The sequence below is a fragment of the Herpailurus yagouaroundi genome, unplaced genomic scaffold, assembly GCF_014898765.1.
Source record: "Herpailurus yagouaroundi ecotype Mexico unplaced genomic scaffold, PumYag 28, whole genome shotgun sequence".
In the NCBI taxonomy this organism is placed as follows: Eukaryota; Metazoa; Chordata; class Mammalia; order Carnivora; family Felidae; genus Herpailurus; species Herpailurus yagouaroundi.
Genome location: NW_024412376.1, coordinates 19,204,544 through 19,221,072, shown reverse-complemented (window position 1 = coordinate 19,221,072; position 16,529 = coordinate 19,204,544). Strand labels below are relative to the sequence as shown.

Here is a 16,529-nt window from a genome sequence, read left to right as displayed (position 1 = left end):
ATCATCACATTGAACACTTTAAACTTCCACAATCTCATGTCAATTATATTTTAATAAAGCTGGAAAAAAATAAAATTAAAAATGGGCAAAAAATTTGAATAGGCACTTGACTGAAGAAGATATGTGAATGACAAATGAACACATGAAAATATATTTAACATGATTGTTCAGTAGGGAAATGCAAATTGAACCTCACGTATAAGAGATACTACCTCACTTATAAGAATGGGTAAAATTTAAAAAAATATTAAGCATACCAAGTATTTGTAAAGATATTGACCAAGTGGAAGTTTATCATACACTGCTGAGGAGTGTAAAATGGTACAAATACCTTGGAAAACAGTTTAGAAATTTCTTAAGTAGTTAAATATTTACCTTCTGTTTGACTCAGCCATTTCACTGTTAGGTATTTATCCCAAAGAAACAAAAGTACATAGCCTATACAAAGACTTGGACATAAATACAGACTTATTTTTAAGAGTCGAAAATAGGAAACAACCCAAATATCTCTTACCAGGTGAATGGATATACAAACTGTCTTATTAGCCATGCAATTGAGTATTGCTCAGCAGTTAAATGCTGAATGAAATAAGCCAGACTCTACCCCCCACTCCCACACAAAGAGTACTTACTTGATTCTATTTAAATAAAGTACTAGAAAATAAAAACTAATGTATAATGAAAGAAAGCATATCATGATTTCCTGAGGATTAGGTATGTAAGTACTGGGGGGCTGTTAGTTGAAAGGGGTAAAGAACAGAGTAAGAGATTACAAAGGGTACAAAGAAACTTTTGGTGGTGATTCATTATCTTGATTGTGATGAAGGTTTCATATATGTCAAAACCTATCAAACTATAGATTTGAAAAATAGCAGTATTGCATGTCAATTAAACCTCAGTAAAGCTGTTACACAAAACATAAATGATTTTAATTTATTCAACTAAGGAAAATTCAATATAAAAGATTTCTATATCCTGTATTTAAATTTTTTTAAGAGGACATGTTTTCAGAAATTGATTTTTTTTTGTGTTGTTACCTTCTGAGACTTCAAGTTTTTGGTAGCATAGCTTTGGAACAAAGTATCTGAGCTGCTTTTCTCAATTTATTTAACAACTGAAGAAATGAAGGACTTAGAAATAAGCTGCATGTTTGTGTGTGTAAGTTACTTTGCTTCAAAACCACTTGAATTATGGCATTTTGTTTAAAATGACCTTTAGGTTACTTCAAAAACATTGCTGTAGAAGCATTTTTCGTGATTACTAAAATGATAGAACTATAAAAAAGAAAATCTGGCCCACTTTGATTTCCTTTAGAATAAAGAGTTTTTCAGGTTGGAAAAGAAATTAAGAAAGCAGTTTTTCTGTGCTAGGATCAGATTAAGTTCATGTTCAAGCTGTAATCCTTTCTTAACTGTTCCCAGAAATATCTTGCAAAAATGTAGTCATTTAGAAGAAGTGACTTCATATGAATTATTTCCCTTATACCTAGGCTTTTAATTGTTTTTTTTTTTTAAGTAGTTCTATTTCATCCCAAAGTTAGTTCAGAAATGAAAAGTAGCTGAAAGTTTCATCAGAGCTGTAAAGACATTCCCTCATAGATAATTTGAAATGTGAATAATGAGCTGTTGTAATATATATTCATGGGTTCAGTAGACTTTGTCTAAATCTCCTTTAAATAGTAAGTATGTTGGCTACTTGACTGCTGTCTCTCCTAGCAGTTTTTCTAGACGAGGTATCCCTCTGTGAAGTCAGACTCTCCTCTTCGTAGTGTGGGTCACATGTATGTCAACTGACTTGTTAAAGCTCGAAGTGAGGGGATAGCTGCCATCCTTGCTAAGTGCAGATTTCATTTTCATTATCAGTAGGTGAACTGCTCCCTGGGTCTCTTATTAAGGTCAGTCTGATTCAGTAGCCTACAACCACCTTGAAGCCAGTCTGCTTTCTCTGTACTTTCGCTTTTTTTTTTTTTAATTGCTGTTTTCTGTTAACCATGTAATTGCCATAAACAGACTTTTGTTTAGGGGCAAATATCAGAATTTAATCCTTATATTTCCTATGTACTATTTCACTACATTTTCAAAATTAAAATTATTCTTCTAATAATCATTTGGGCATTTTCTGGGTTATTTAGATCATTTATGCACAGTTTTTAAATGATTCAGATACATTAAATGAAATAGCCAATGGATGTTTTCTAAATAAATTTCATTTCCTTTTAAAATACTTCATATCAGATTTGATATTCTGTTTAGAATAACTGAGGTCTGTAGTCAATTGGTATTGAAGGGACTCTCTTCTACCCCTAAAATCCTCTTTCTGGAGATCAAGGCTTAAAAAAGGGGAGGGGAAACTCAGAGTTTGCAGTCATGGATCAGTAGAGTGGAAATAGGATGGAAAGCAGTAGAGCACATGGAGTTTAGGAAAATGTACAATAAGAGTCTGTTATGGTAATTTTCATTATGTAAATATGGCATTCAACTTCTGTTTGACTTTCATTGGGTTTCCCTTTTCTCCACACCAGCTCATCAGTGGATAAAGGAACTTGCCATGAGGAAAGGAGAGAGAGGAATTCTTTTGTAAGAACAGAGGGACAAATAAAATATTTCATTTGGTTTTGTCATTTAAGTTGAAATACTTGCTAATTGTGTGGTACTTTTGAAAATCTCTATAGAATCACGTATTCTATTTTTTTTTTTTTTCTTTTATACAACTACCAGTGCTCTGACCACTGGTCATCTACTGTTTAGGACACTAAACCCCCTTTTTAGTTACTAAGAATTTCAGTTCAGCCACATTCTGAGTGACAAGGAGAACTTGTAGTCATCTTAGGACATTTCACAGTTTGTGTTTATTGTCTACTTTTTTTTTTCTTAGCATTTCCAAAAATATCTGGTGGTTCAAACTAAGCTTCGCTGTCCCTCATTTTACCAGACAGTGCACATATTTTTAAAACATTTTTTAAAGGAATGTACGTATACAGAAAGGAAGAACTAGACTTTTCACTTAGAAATAGAGAAGCAACATGAATTTAGAGGTAAAGAGGGCATGTTTTAGAGAAAGACAATATTGGATTCAAAGTCCTCATTAATTCCTTATAAACCTGGGAAGACAGGTTATGTAAAATCACTGTTACTTTACTTCTTGAAATGTAGAAAATGAAAAAAAATACCGAATAGTACTGTGGTAAAGACTAAAATAAGATAGTTTTACTAATAATTTTAGCCACCAGTGCCAATTAGTATGTTTTTAGTTACAGTTTGTTCTCAAGCTCCCATCTCATTTGAAATAGAACATTTTGTAGGTGTGATGCAGGGGGAAAAGGTTAATATACCAAGAGCTATTTCAAATAAGATGTTTATTCTGCCTGGTTTTCTTTCTGCCTGAAAGAAAAACTAATAGCTGTTTTGGAAGAATCAAATGTTTTCTTTTTCCTTAAAGAAGGACATAAAGTGAAAAAAAATTATACTTTATTCTACCTTTAAATCCTGTCAGCATCCCTGTCCTTCTGAAGCCACGTTGATTCTTGGCACAGCTACAGACAGTCATAATGCAATGCATCTGAGGAGAATACAGATTTGTTTTAATAGTCAGATTCAAGAGAAGTGTTTCTGAGAACAGGCATCAAACTTTTCATTAAAGTTTTGAGAGTCTCATCTTCGTGAGCTTTTACAGATAATATTATGGTAACATAAGTAACATATTTATATATTATTAATGATTTTTAGTGGTTCTAACCAATAACCAAGCATCTCTAGTCATGTCTTTATTATTTTTTTTAATTTCATTTCAGAGAGTGTCTTTTTCTGTACTTGTATAATATGAGAGGTAACTTATTTAGCAGTCCCATATTTACTTAGTACATCTTGTCTTTTTTCAGGATTATCACTTTTTTCCACTGAAATGGAACACAGAAATTAGAATACAGAAGAGTTCTCAGGGAAAGATGAACATTCTTGAATTAAAAATATGAAAATGGTAATTTAAAGAGTGAAATTTTATAAACAAGAAAATCTGTAATTAGGAATATCTACAAAGGAAATCCTGTGAATCTAAAATTAACTAGTATTGGAATGACATGGTAATAAGATTCTGTTACACTCTAAAGATGTTACCAGAATAGTGTGATATTAAGTACTCCATAGAGTTTGGGGATTACTTTTTTTTTCTTTTTCCTTTTCTCTGAAAGAAATAAGTCCTAATAGAGTAACTTTGGGGAGGAATGGAAAAAGTAATTTGTTTTACAGGAGAATATTTGTTGCTTGCCACTTCTCATTGACTTAGTGTTTAAATGTATCTTTAGTTATAAGAAAGAATGAGAAGTCAATATATATAATAATAATATAAAATTTACAAAATATTAGATGCTTAGAGAAATCCTTAGGACAATAGGGTCAGTGAAATGGTAGTGGATAATACAAGGAAAAAGAAGTATATGAGAAAATTTTAAATATTAATTGTTTCTTTAGACATTTATGACTGTTGGGATTTTCTGTTTCTTTTGGGGGTCAGCATTGGTAAGTTGTATTTTTCTGTCACCTTATTTCTTCTCCTTACTTGCCAAATTGTTCATATAATCACATTTTATCATTATAAAGTTGAGGATCTATAATGTCTACTTTATCATTCCTCACATTGGTGAATTGTTTTTTCTTGATTTTGTTGTGAATTGTATTTAAAAGCCCCCACAGTCAACTCTTAGAGATATCAAATATTAGGGTTTTTTTATTCTATTATCTCTATAATGTTTTGATTTTCTGTCTTAGTGTTTTCTATTCTTATCTTCATTGTTTTCTTTCTCTTACTTAATTTGATTTTAATCAGTTATTTTTCCACCTCTGAAAATGGAACCTTCTGTCACTGATGTTTTTATTTGTATATTATTATTAAGTAATCTGACTCAGGAAACTCACTTTTCCTCTCATGGTTCATCTTTACTCTCACACTACTATCATACTTACAACACTTCTGACATGGGATGTGTGAGGTTTTTTTGTTTTTTGTTTTTTGTTTTTTTTTCCCATCTCAAGCAATTCTGCACCACCACTGGGTGTCCTACAGTGTGACTCAATTTTGATGCTGCCTACCTAGAAACTGCATCAGATCCCACCAGATAAAGGGCTTAGTCTCACAAAGCTGCTTCCCACCCTCCAAATGCAAATCCTAATCCAATTTGTTAACTGTGCAGCTGACCTGCAGGCTATAGATTGGAGGCTCCCAGGACTCTCTCCTTGGGCTCCATTTATTTTCTAGAAGGGCTCACACAACTCAGGAACACAGGTTACTTTTCATCAGCTTATTATAAAAGGACATGAAAAAGGATACAGATAAAAATCCAGATGGAGAAGATACATAGGTCAACGTATGTAGATAAGAGCGTAGAGCTTCCATGCCATCTCCAGGTGTCTCTCCCAGCACCGCCTCATGTTCCAACCTGGAAACTTTCTGAACACCATACTGTTAAGATTCATATGGAGACCTCATCACAGAAGCATGATAAATTATTAACTCCATTTCTATCCTCTGTCCCCTCTGTAGAGAATGGGGGGTGGGGCTGAAAATTCCAAGCTTCCATTCATGGTTTTCTCTTTCTACAGACTAGCTCTACTCAGGAGCCCATGGAAAGTCACCTCATCAGAACAGAGGACACTACCACCCAGGAAATTCAAAGAGGTTAAAAAAAATGCTCTTTATGGTCTTACCACTTAGGAAATTCCAAAGAATTTAAGAGTTCTGTGCTAGGAACCCAGGTTAGACACTAATATCTATATTTTCTAATATCTCACATAACCTTATTCAAATTTACTTATTTTTTAACTGTTCTTTTTATATTCCAGGATCCCATTTAGATACTACATTGAATTTAGGTACCATATTTCATTGGTCTTTTCTTTGTTGTGCCCCTTTCATAGACTTTTCTTGCTTTTGATGTTCATGACAGGTTTTAGGAGTACTAATCAGGTATTTTGTGTATTATCTCTATATATGGATTTGTCTCATGTCTTTCTCATAGTTAAGTGGGAATTATGTCTTTTGGAAGGAAGACCATAGAGCTAAAGTACCATTATCATCACATCAAGGATACACACTATCCTAACATGACATCACTCTTGATGTTAAGCTTAGCTTAACACCTACCTTTTGTCAGGTTAGGTAGACTTCTCCACTGTGAAGTTATTCTCTTTTCTCTCCTTACATAATACATTATTTGGAATGGACTCATGAGAATCTTACACTTAAGGAATGGAGAGTTATGCTGGACCTACTTGAAGAAGGAATATCTGCATAAGTTATTAGGAATTCTTCTGCATGGGAGATTTAGCTTCTATCCTCCATTTGTTCATTTTAATCATTTATTTATATCAGTATGGGCTCATGGATATTTATTTTATGCTTTTAATTCAATGCTATTTTATTTTGTTTCTCAGGGGTTTCATTGTTGGTCATCGTGAGATCTTTTAGTTGGCTCCTGTGCCCTTTGACATTTATCCATAATTTAACATTAAAAAAATAATGTTTATTTATTTTGAGAGAGATAGAGATGCAGAGAAGCATAGAAGGGGGGGGAGAGAGAGAGAGAGTCCCAAGTAGGCTCTAGACTATCATCACAGAGTCTGACATGGGGCTCGAACCCATGAACCATGACACCATGACTCAAGCTGAAACCAAGAGTGGGATGCTCAACCAGCTGAGCCACACAGGCACCCCTGTCCATAATTTTTTTAAGGTATTCCCTTCCTTTCTTGTGCTACAAGTTCTCAGGCTTATTTTATTCATTTCCTATATCAGTCTTATAATCAGCCATTTATTAATAGTCCTTATGGTTTTTTTTAAATTGGAAAGTTAGACTTTAAGATCTGGATGCTAGGCATGTTTGTTACTACTGAGGTGTTATTTCTTCTGTATTTCATCCTAGTTTATAGTAAGTAAATTTGTACATATCCATACCTATGTATATATACATATCTATAAATATTTCTATATGTAATTTTGTATCAATGCAGAGCTACACATGAGTTTATTCTGTCTCCAACCCTAATCTCTTACCATATGGATCATTCTGTCCTCTTCACCTTGCTTATTTATTTATCTATTATCTGTCTAAAAGTGAGAAACCTGACTTCTACCAGCCATTACACATTTCCTTAAATTTTCAACTCCGGTATACAAGTATAGCACTATTAGAATTGTTAATTTAATTTGCATTTCCATGGGAAATAATTGTATCAACTAAAGTACAGTACTTATGTACACTTGCTTATGCCTTAGTCTTACAGACTCATCTCATTTCCAGAGCATTTTTATCCTGCCCCTTTAGTGAAGTTGCTTAATACAATTAAGTTAGATTATTTTTGCACATTTTTCATTCCATAAGAGGATTCCCCAACCTGTGAAATTATTTTAAAATTTGTATACATTAATCTTCACTTTTTGTGCAGTAAAGTTATTATTATTTTTACAAATATATAGTATAAGGTATATACTATTACCACATCATACAAAAAGTTCTATTAGACTGAAAAAAAAAAACTATGTTTCCCTATCGACCCTTCTTTCTGAACATCTTACAACCACTGAACATTTGTATCATCTCTGCAGTTTTTTTAACAGAATATCATGTAATTAGAATCATCCAGTATGTAAATTTTTCAGACTGACTTATTTTGCTTAGGAATATACCTTTAAGATTAAAGTATGTCTTGGGGCGCCTGGGTGGCTCAGTCGGTTAAGCGTCCGACTTCGGCTCAGGTCATGATCTCGTGGTCCGTGAGTTTGAGCCCCGCATCGGGCCCCGCGTCGGGCCCTGTGCTGACAGCTCAGAGCCTGGAGCCTGTTTCAGATTCTGTGTCTCCCTCTCTCTGACCCTCCCCCATTCATGCTCTGCCTCTCTCTGTGTCAAAAATCAATAAACGTTAAAAAAATTTTTTAAAACAAAAAAAAGATGCAAGTATGTCTTTTTGCATCTTAATGGTCCTTTCTTTTTATTAATGAACAATATTCTATTGTGTGGATGTACCACAGTTTGTGTATTCATTCACCTATTTGAGAGTATGTTTGTGATTTTCATTTTTTGCAGTTATGAATAAACTACTATAACTATTAACCTACAGTATTTTGTGTGGACATAAGTTTTAAATCTGTTAGGTAAATACATAGGAGTATGATTGCTGGCTTCTATGGTAGGACTGTGTTTATTTATCCTGTGTTAGTATGTCTAAATAGGCAATCATGTTCTCTGAATATAAAGACAGTTATTCATTTCCAATCTTTATATCTTTCATTTCCCCATTTCTTCCTACATCATTTTTCCCCCCTGAAGAACTTCTTTTAATACTTCTTCCACAGCAGGTCTGGTATTCATGAATTCCCCCATTTTTAGTTTTTCTGATAAAATGATTATTTTTCTCATTTTTGAAAGATAATTTTGTCTTCTATAGAATTCTAGATTGGTGTTTTTAATTTCAACATTGTAAAATATTTCATTCCAGTATCTTCTTCCTTGTATACTTTCTAATAAGCAGTCTGCTGTAAATCTTATCTTCTTCCTTTAAAGTTAAAGGTGTATTTTTCCTCTGGCTTCTGTTGGGATATTCTTTTGTGTTTGTTTTTCTACAATTTGAATACATCTCTAGGTACAGGTTTTTGTTCTTGTTGCTATTTATCCTGTTGTTCTCTGAGCTCTTTGGGTCTGTGGTTGGCTATCTCATTTGGGAAGTTCTTGGCCATTAGTAATTTAAATATGTCTTCTGTTACTTTTTTCTCTTTCTGATATTCAAAATATACTCATATAATGCCTTTTAAAATTGCTACACAGTTCTTGGATTTTCTGGGATTATTTTTATTTTTATTTTTTCAATTTTGTTAGAGAAGTTTTACTGACATTTTCAAGCTCATTGATTCTTCCCTTGGTCATAACTATTCTACAGATGAGTCTATCAGAGACATTCATTTCTGCTACAGTGTTTTGATTTCTAGCATATATTTTAGATTATTTTTTAGAGTTTCTGTCTCTCTGCTTGCATGCTGTTTATTCTTATGTGCTGCCTATTTTTTCCATTAAAATCCTTGACATACCAATCATAGTTGTTTCAAATTCCATGTCTTATTATTCCAAAATCTTTGTCATAGCTGAATCTGATTCTTTTTCTTGTTTTGTCGCTTCAGACTGTTTTCTCACTTTTTGGAATGTCTCATTTTTCAGGTAATGCTGAACAAGATGTATCAGGTAACAAAAACTGAGATGGGAGGCCATCAGTGTGACGATTTATGTTAACCTGGATAGAAGTTGAGTACTGTTTAGTATTTCCTGTCATTGCAGGTTTCAGAGGCTTCACATTTCTTTAATGTCCTTGTTTGTGTCTTCTCCTTCAACTTTGAGCTTTTGTAAGTACTCCTCCTAAGAGAGACTACATGTTGCACCACTTTCAGCTAGGTACCATTGTTTTTATACAGAGGTCTATTTTTATGTTGTGGTCAGGTGTGGAATAGGGAATGCTTTCTATAGTTTTATGATTAAAATAATTCTCTTAGTTGTCCTGTGCATCAAGACTATGACATTCAAACTATTTTTCCATTGGTATAGATTTCTTCCCACCCACCCTGTACCCTGCTGATACAAAATATGCTAGAAGGGGATGGATTGGAAGGACTACTCTTCCACACTGGGATCAGGCTCTAATAAAATAAATGCCCTTGAAGGCTATGCTTTGCTATTCAGAATACTCTGGAAGAAGTTTACAATAATGATTTTTCTCCTTCCTCTGCCAGAGTCTGGTGGGTATCTTTCTCAGCTTTTATCATGAGACCTGGTGGAATTCCTGGAGATAAAGTCTGTGAAAGTGTGAAAGACTTCTGCTCCCAGGAGTTTCGCATTCAAACTAGTACACACTCAAGCTCCAGAAGTGTGTCAAAATGACCATTTTGCTCTGGGTAAGCATATCTTGTCTGTGGCTCTTTTGATGTGCCTGTGCCTTCAGATTTTAGAATTGTGGCTTCTTCTGCAACTTTAGTTCTCATGGGTCAAATGATAAAATGGTTTAAGTTTGAGTACGTTTTTCTTGTTGATACACTGGATATGGTAACTTTCAATCCCTTTACATATTGGGACTGAAACCAATCAATATTGGTTTCAGACCATCAATATTTTAACCTTTTTCCTCTTCCAAGATGTTAAAGCTTTTCTTTCTGAACATTGCTTTTGCTAAGTCACACAAATGTTCATATGGTATTTTCATCTTTTTTCAGTTGGCAATATTTTCTAGTGTTACTTGTTATGTTTTGTGAAATATGTTACTTTTCCTCATATTGTATTTATTGATTTCTAATTTAATGCTTTGATTGTACTCTTACAAGTTTGATCTTCTGCAGTGTAATATGTTTTCATTTCCCACCATATGTTCTATCTTGATGAATAGGCCATATATATATATTTTTTTTTAAATGTGTATTCCATAAGTGTTAGATGTAGAGATCTTTAAAAGAGTTTTGTTCATAGTGTAGTTTAGATCTATACCATAACCAGTTGACTTTTAGTTGTTCTATCAATTACAGAGATGAAAAATTGTCCCACTGTGACTGCAGATTTATCTTAATTTTCTGTTTCGTTTTTATTTCGTATATTTGAAAGACATTCATACACAAACTTCTTTTTTTTTTATTGGGGGAGAGAGAGAGGGAAGGAGGGAGGGAGGTAGAGGGAAAGGGAGAAAGAATCGTAAGCAAACTCCACACTCAGTGCAGAGCCCCATGCGAGGCCTGATCCCAGAACCCTGGGATCATGACCTAAGTCAAAATCAAGAGTCAGGCACTCAGCCTACTGAGCTACCCAGACGCCCCGTACACACAACCTTATTTATGAATTAAAACTTTCAAGATAACGAAATACATCTTGTTAATTTTCCCTAATGGTAATATCCACATCAGCTTTCACATGATTGCTTTTGCACTGTAAAGTTCTTTCATCCTCTCCTTTTATAATATTTACTTATTTATTTATTTATTTATTTATTTATTTACAATAGTAATTAAGGTGCTTCTCTTTTGCAAGCATACAATTGGTTCCTGTATTTGTATCCAGTCTCCAAATCTCTGTCTTAAATCAGAAGTATTAGATCTATTTACAGTTAATCTGTTTTTTAAAACAGTTGGGTTTAGCTCTGACGTTTTACTCTATACTTTCGGTTAACCTATTCCATTTTTTATTTCTTTTTTTTTTTTTTTTCATTTTTTTGTAAGTTTATTTATTTATTTATTTATTTATTTATTTATTTTTATTTTTATATATGAAATTTATTGTCAAATTGGTTTCCATACAACACCCAGTGCTCATCCCAAAAGGTGCCCTCCTCAATACCCATCTTTTATTTCTTTATATATGTATTTTTGCCTCCTTTAGTATTGAGTATTATTATTGTTATAATTTTATAATCAGTTCTTACTCCTTTGTTGGCTTTTCATCTATGTATCTTTGAATTACTTTTAATAGTTGTTACAGAAATTGCAGTAGTATAATTCTATTTGCACCTTTCATATTTTGTGCTATTTTTGTCATATATAACATTTGTACATACATTTTTAACACCAGCGTATATATATGCTGTTGTTTTTCTTGCATATTTGTTGGGTTTTATCAGAGAAGTTGCAAGGAATATATGAAGGTCTATTAAAACTTTGTCAGATCCAATAATTTTTAATATTTTCTTACATTTGCTTTCTAATTTCTCTGTATCATTTGTGAATATATAGTATGTGACAAATTTTAAGTGTCTCAAATTCAAAATCACCTTGTTGACTTAAGAAAAACTATAAATTGGAATGACAATATGGAAAAACTATTTTGGCAATATATACCTAGTGTAATTTTAAAATTATTTAAATCTTACTTTCAGTCTAGAAATAAATTTTATGAAATTTACCAGGGTTCTATGCAAAATGAGGGTATTGTAACACTGGCCTTATTTGTCGTAGATACAAATAAGGAAAATTTAAAGTTAGACAAGATTAAATAAATTACAGTATGTCAGTTTGATAGATATTATACAACATTCTAATATTTAATAGGTAAATTTCATGATGCAGTATTAAATACAAGCAGAATAAAAGAACTGTATGTTTAATATGAATATCATATATGTGTGTGTGTATATATATATACATATATATATATACATGTATATATATACATGTACATATATATGTATATATGTGTGTGTATATATATGTATATATATATGTATATATGTATGTGTGTGTGTATATATATATACATATATATATATACATGTATATATATACATGTATATACATATATATGTATTAAATACAAGCAGAATAAAAGAACTGTATGTTTAATATGAATATCATATATGTGTGTATGTATATATACATATATATATACATGTATATATATACATGTATATATATATGTATATATGTGTGTGTATATATATGTATATATATGTATATATATGTATATATGTATGTGTGTGTGTGTATATATATATATATATGTACATATATATATACATGTATATATAATATCTTTTTCTATATTTGTATCCAGACTCTACTATAACGATGAGGGAAAATACTATATAAAAATATTTTAACAGTGGTCAAACAATTTGGCTTGAGCAAAAATTGGGTTTTTGTGCTTGTGTATATTTTCAAAGATTTTTTTGGGGGCGCCTGGGTGGCGCAGTCGGTTAAGCGTCCGACTACAGCCAGGTCACGATCTCGCGGTCCGTGAGTTCAAGCCCCGCATCGGTCTCTGGGCTGATGGCTCAGAGCCTGGAGCCTGTTTCCAGTTCTGTGTCTCCCTCTCTCTCTGCCCCTCCCCCGTTCATGCTCTGTCTCTCTCTATCCCAAAAATAAATAAATGTTGAAAAAAAAATTAAAAAAAAATTAAAAAAATAAGAATAAAAAAAAAAAGATTTTTTTTGAAACAAAATTATTGCAAGTTAACTCCCTTTCCCACCATTTTAGAATTTTGGCAAACATTTTATAATTTTATTTGGCAAAATATTTTTCACCAACAGTTAGTAGACAATTTAGGATCCAGATATTGGCAGTTAAAATGACATTTTGGATGGCTTAGCAATAAAAACTATACATTTATAAAATCATTAATTCTAAAACATTAGATATTTAATACTACAACTATGACTTCCTTTAAAACAAGGATTACATCTTACAAATCTTTATAAATGGCTTGTGTCTAGTATCTCTAACATCTAATAAACATAGTTTAAATATTTGTAAAATCACATTAAACTTCAAAAATATTTTCTAATACTAATAGTTAACATTTATTGAAAATTATTTGTTAATTAACCATTATTCTCAGTGTTTTACTAATGCAGTTAAGCCGTATTACAACACAATGAGGTAGAGAGAATATGCCTGTTTTACAGAAAAACAAACCAATACATAGAAATGTTAAGTGATTTTTTTTTCAAAAGTGTGCAGTTAACAAGTGGCAGAGGCAAAAATCAAAGCAGGAAGTTAGACTCTAGAAGACACACTTTTAAAACATAGCTTAAATTGCCTTCCGTATACTAAAATAGTTACATAGCCATTGACTCTAATGAAATGAAATGTTTCTGCTGTAGGCCATGGATTGAAACTCGTATTATGGCCTATTATTTCTAAAAACAAAATTGAGGGGTGCCTGGGTGGCTCAGTTGGTGAAGTATGTGACTCTTGATCTCAAGGTTGTGAATTAGAGCCCCATGTTTGGTGTAGAGATTACTTAAAAATTAAATCTTTAAAAAAATTGAAAAAAAAACTGTTAGAGAAAAATAAAATGTCAGAGCTCTTGCTGTATCATTGATGGATGGATGGGTAGATGGGGCGGGGGGAGTATTTTACTGGTAATGAAGAGGCAAGACCTTGGGGCAAATAAGAAGCCTGGGCTCAAATTATGGATTAGTCTTGTAGAAACTTGAACAAACAGTCACTCAATACCTTAGTTTGCTCATCTGGAAAATGATATAGTAATAATACTTAACTGTTTTATTGCTGTAAAGATTAAATTAATTAATATAAAGCACTTAAAATAGTGCCTGGTATAGAGTGAGTGCTCCCTGTATATATTAATTGTCAGTGTATATGAGATACATGTCTAGTTGACTAACAGGAAAATTTGTAAGCAATTACTAACTGGATGTGAAAACTCACTATGAATCTAATGAAGAAGACTAATTTTTAAAATCTTTAGAATTGTGGTGATAGATGAATGTGACTTTAAGAACTTCTTTTTGAGAACAAAAATACATTAGTTATACTATGAGTACTATAGTAGGATGACCATATACCCCAATTTATATTTGGTTTCTGTCCTGGTTTCTGTGTGTTGCTCTGAGGTGTATGTTAATAGCACCTACTTTACTCTAAAAACTGTCTTGGCTTAGATATTAAACTATGTGTTCACCTTAGTTATTAGGTTTCTTAATATTCATGTTAGTTTATAAAATGGGAAATGCCAACCTTCACAGTTGATGTCAAGTAAGAAAAAAAAAAAAACTTTAACAACTCTCCAAATGCAAAGATTAAATTTCATACTCAATTTACTCTGCTCAGTCTTTCAATTTACATGTAAAATTATATGACTGGAAATAAAATGCTCATTTATAACTCCCAATGACTATTACTATGGTGATTAGCAAAGAGAAATATATACATTTATATTTATATTTATTTATATACAAAACTGCATATCAGATGATATTTGTATAGTAGAGCTGTAATCAATATAATCATTGATTTTTAAAAGCAACTATCATAAGAGCAATTTATATGTACAAAAAACCCAGTTGCCTGGCAACTGATTTTTAAAACTCCAAACAATAAAAAGAGAACAATAATTTTTTTCCCATGTGTAAATACTGTATTCCTTTGGGATGGCTTTTTAAATACAGAACTGCAATGCATATCTTTGAATTTCAGTTCTAATTATGATACTCAACTTAAGTTTGTTTGCCTCTCAAGGATGCTGTGAACATTATGTTCATAAACTATTTTGATATCCTTAGAAGAAATACATGTAAGTAAGATGCATTGTTGGGAATAGAAATTATTTACCTTCGGGATTCTGACTGTCAGGTTGTATAAACCTGCAAGACAATTCAGGTATGATTGAGGAAAGAGAGCTTTGAAATACATGTTGCAACAGCCATTTTTTTTATTTTATATTAGAAAATAAACTCTTAAAGCTCACTCTGGTTGAAGTACTGTGTATTATGTTGTTGGTCTCTTCAATAGAAAAAAATCCCAAATGTGAAATTGCAACATGTATCTTTAACTTCTTCAGCCTCTAATTTCTCTTCTGCTAATCACCATATGAATCATATTAGACTTTCATAATCACTCATGTTTAAGGTAAGTAACTGTGTTAACACAAGGATTGAACTCTCAAAACAGATTTTCATGAATCATGGATCTTACCAGTCACCAAATTTTGTTAATAATCCAAAAGATGACAGAAAGAACAAAGCAAAGACATTGCATTTCTTTCTGAAAAAGGTTAGAACTGTTTCTTCATTCACCCTAAAACTGGTTTGGTAACTTATGAATTGTCATGATGAATAAAGAAATATTCTCAAAGGAAGCCAAGCCATTTCCATTTTGATTCTCTTAAGTTTTATACTTTGTTAAAAGCTACCCAGAAAGAAGAGGTCTATGTGACTACTTTCCATTCTTCCAAATCCACTTAATCCATGAATCAAATGTTTTGTTGCTGTTCTTATTTTATTATTTTGTTTTTTTTTTCCATAAGAAACGAAGACAAACCAGATTTTTTCCCTAAAAAGCAATTTCAAAGCAAGGACTCTCCATTAAATTTCTGTAGTAAAAATCATCAATCTGTTTACAAAGAGTTACTTCTTGGTTTCTGTTACATGCATGTTAGACCACTTAATGTTGCCTCAGTGTCAACACAGAACTACTTTGTTTCTTTATTCATTTACTTTTCTTCTTTAATAATATGGAAGGGTTCATTAATTTGCATGTCATCCTTGTGGCCATGCTAATCATCTTTGTATCCTTAGAGTTTTAGTGTATGAGCTGCTGCAGTGAGAAAAAAAAAAAAAAAAAAAAAAAAAACCCGGAACCACTTTAAAAAAATATTTCCGCTGTGATTCAAATTGGAGAAATTTCTATTAATCTGCAGTTTCACTGACCAATTTGCCTTCCTCTTTCATCTTCTGTTAAGCCTATCTGATGACTTTCATTTCAAACGTTGTAGTATTCCCTTCTAAATTTTAGTGTAATTATTTTTTACACTTATATCAATGCTAAGATTCCAAATCAATTATTTTAATCTTGGTTTCACTTATGTCATTGATTGTATTTGCAACAACTAATATACAGTGTCTATGTTAATTTCAATATTGGAGTTTTCTCTGGGCTTATTTTTTTATTTTTACTTTTATGTTTTTTACTTCCTTTGACCTTGAGCAATGGCTCTCATTTTCCTGTGACTTCATGTGTTAAAAAAAAAAAAAACAAACAAACAAACAAACAAAAACTTTTGA

General features: G+C 32.1%; 1 non-coding gene across 1 annotated transcript; it reads right to left on the bottom strand.

Annotated features, from left to right (window-relative positions):
- Nucleotides 1-15,973: 15,973 nt before the first annotated feature.
- On the bottom strand, nt 15,974-16,075 carry LOC121040373 (U6 spliceosomal RNA). The gene has a single exon (XR_005795254.1). It is a non-coding gene; the product is annotated as a U6 spliceosomal RNA (small nuclear RNA).
- Nucleotides 16,076-16,529: the final 454 nt, after the last annotated feature.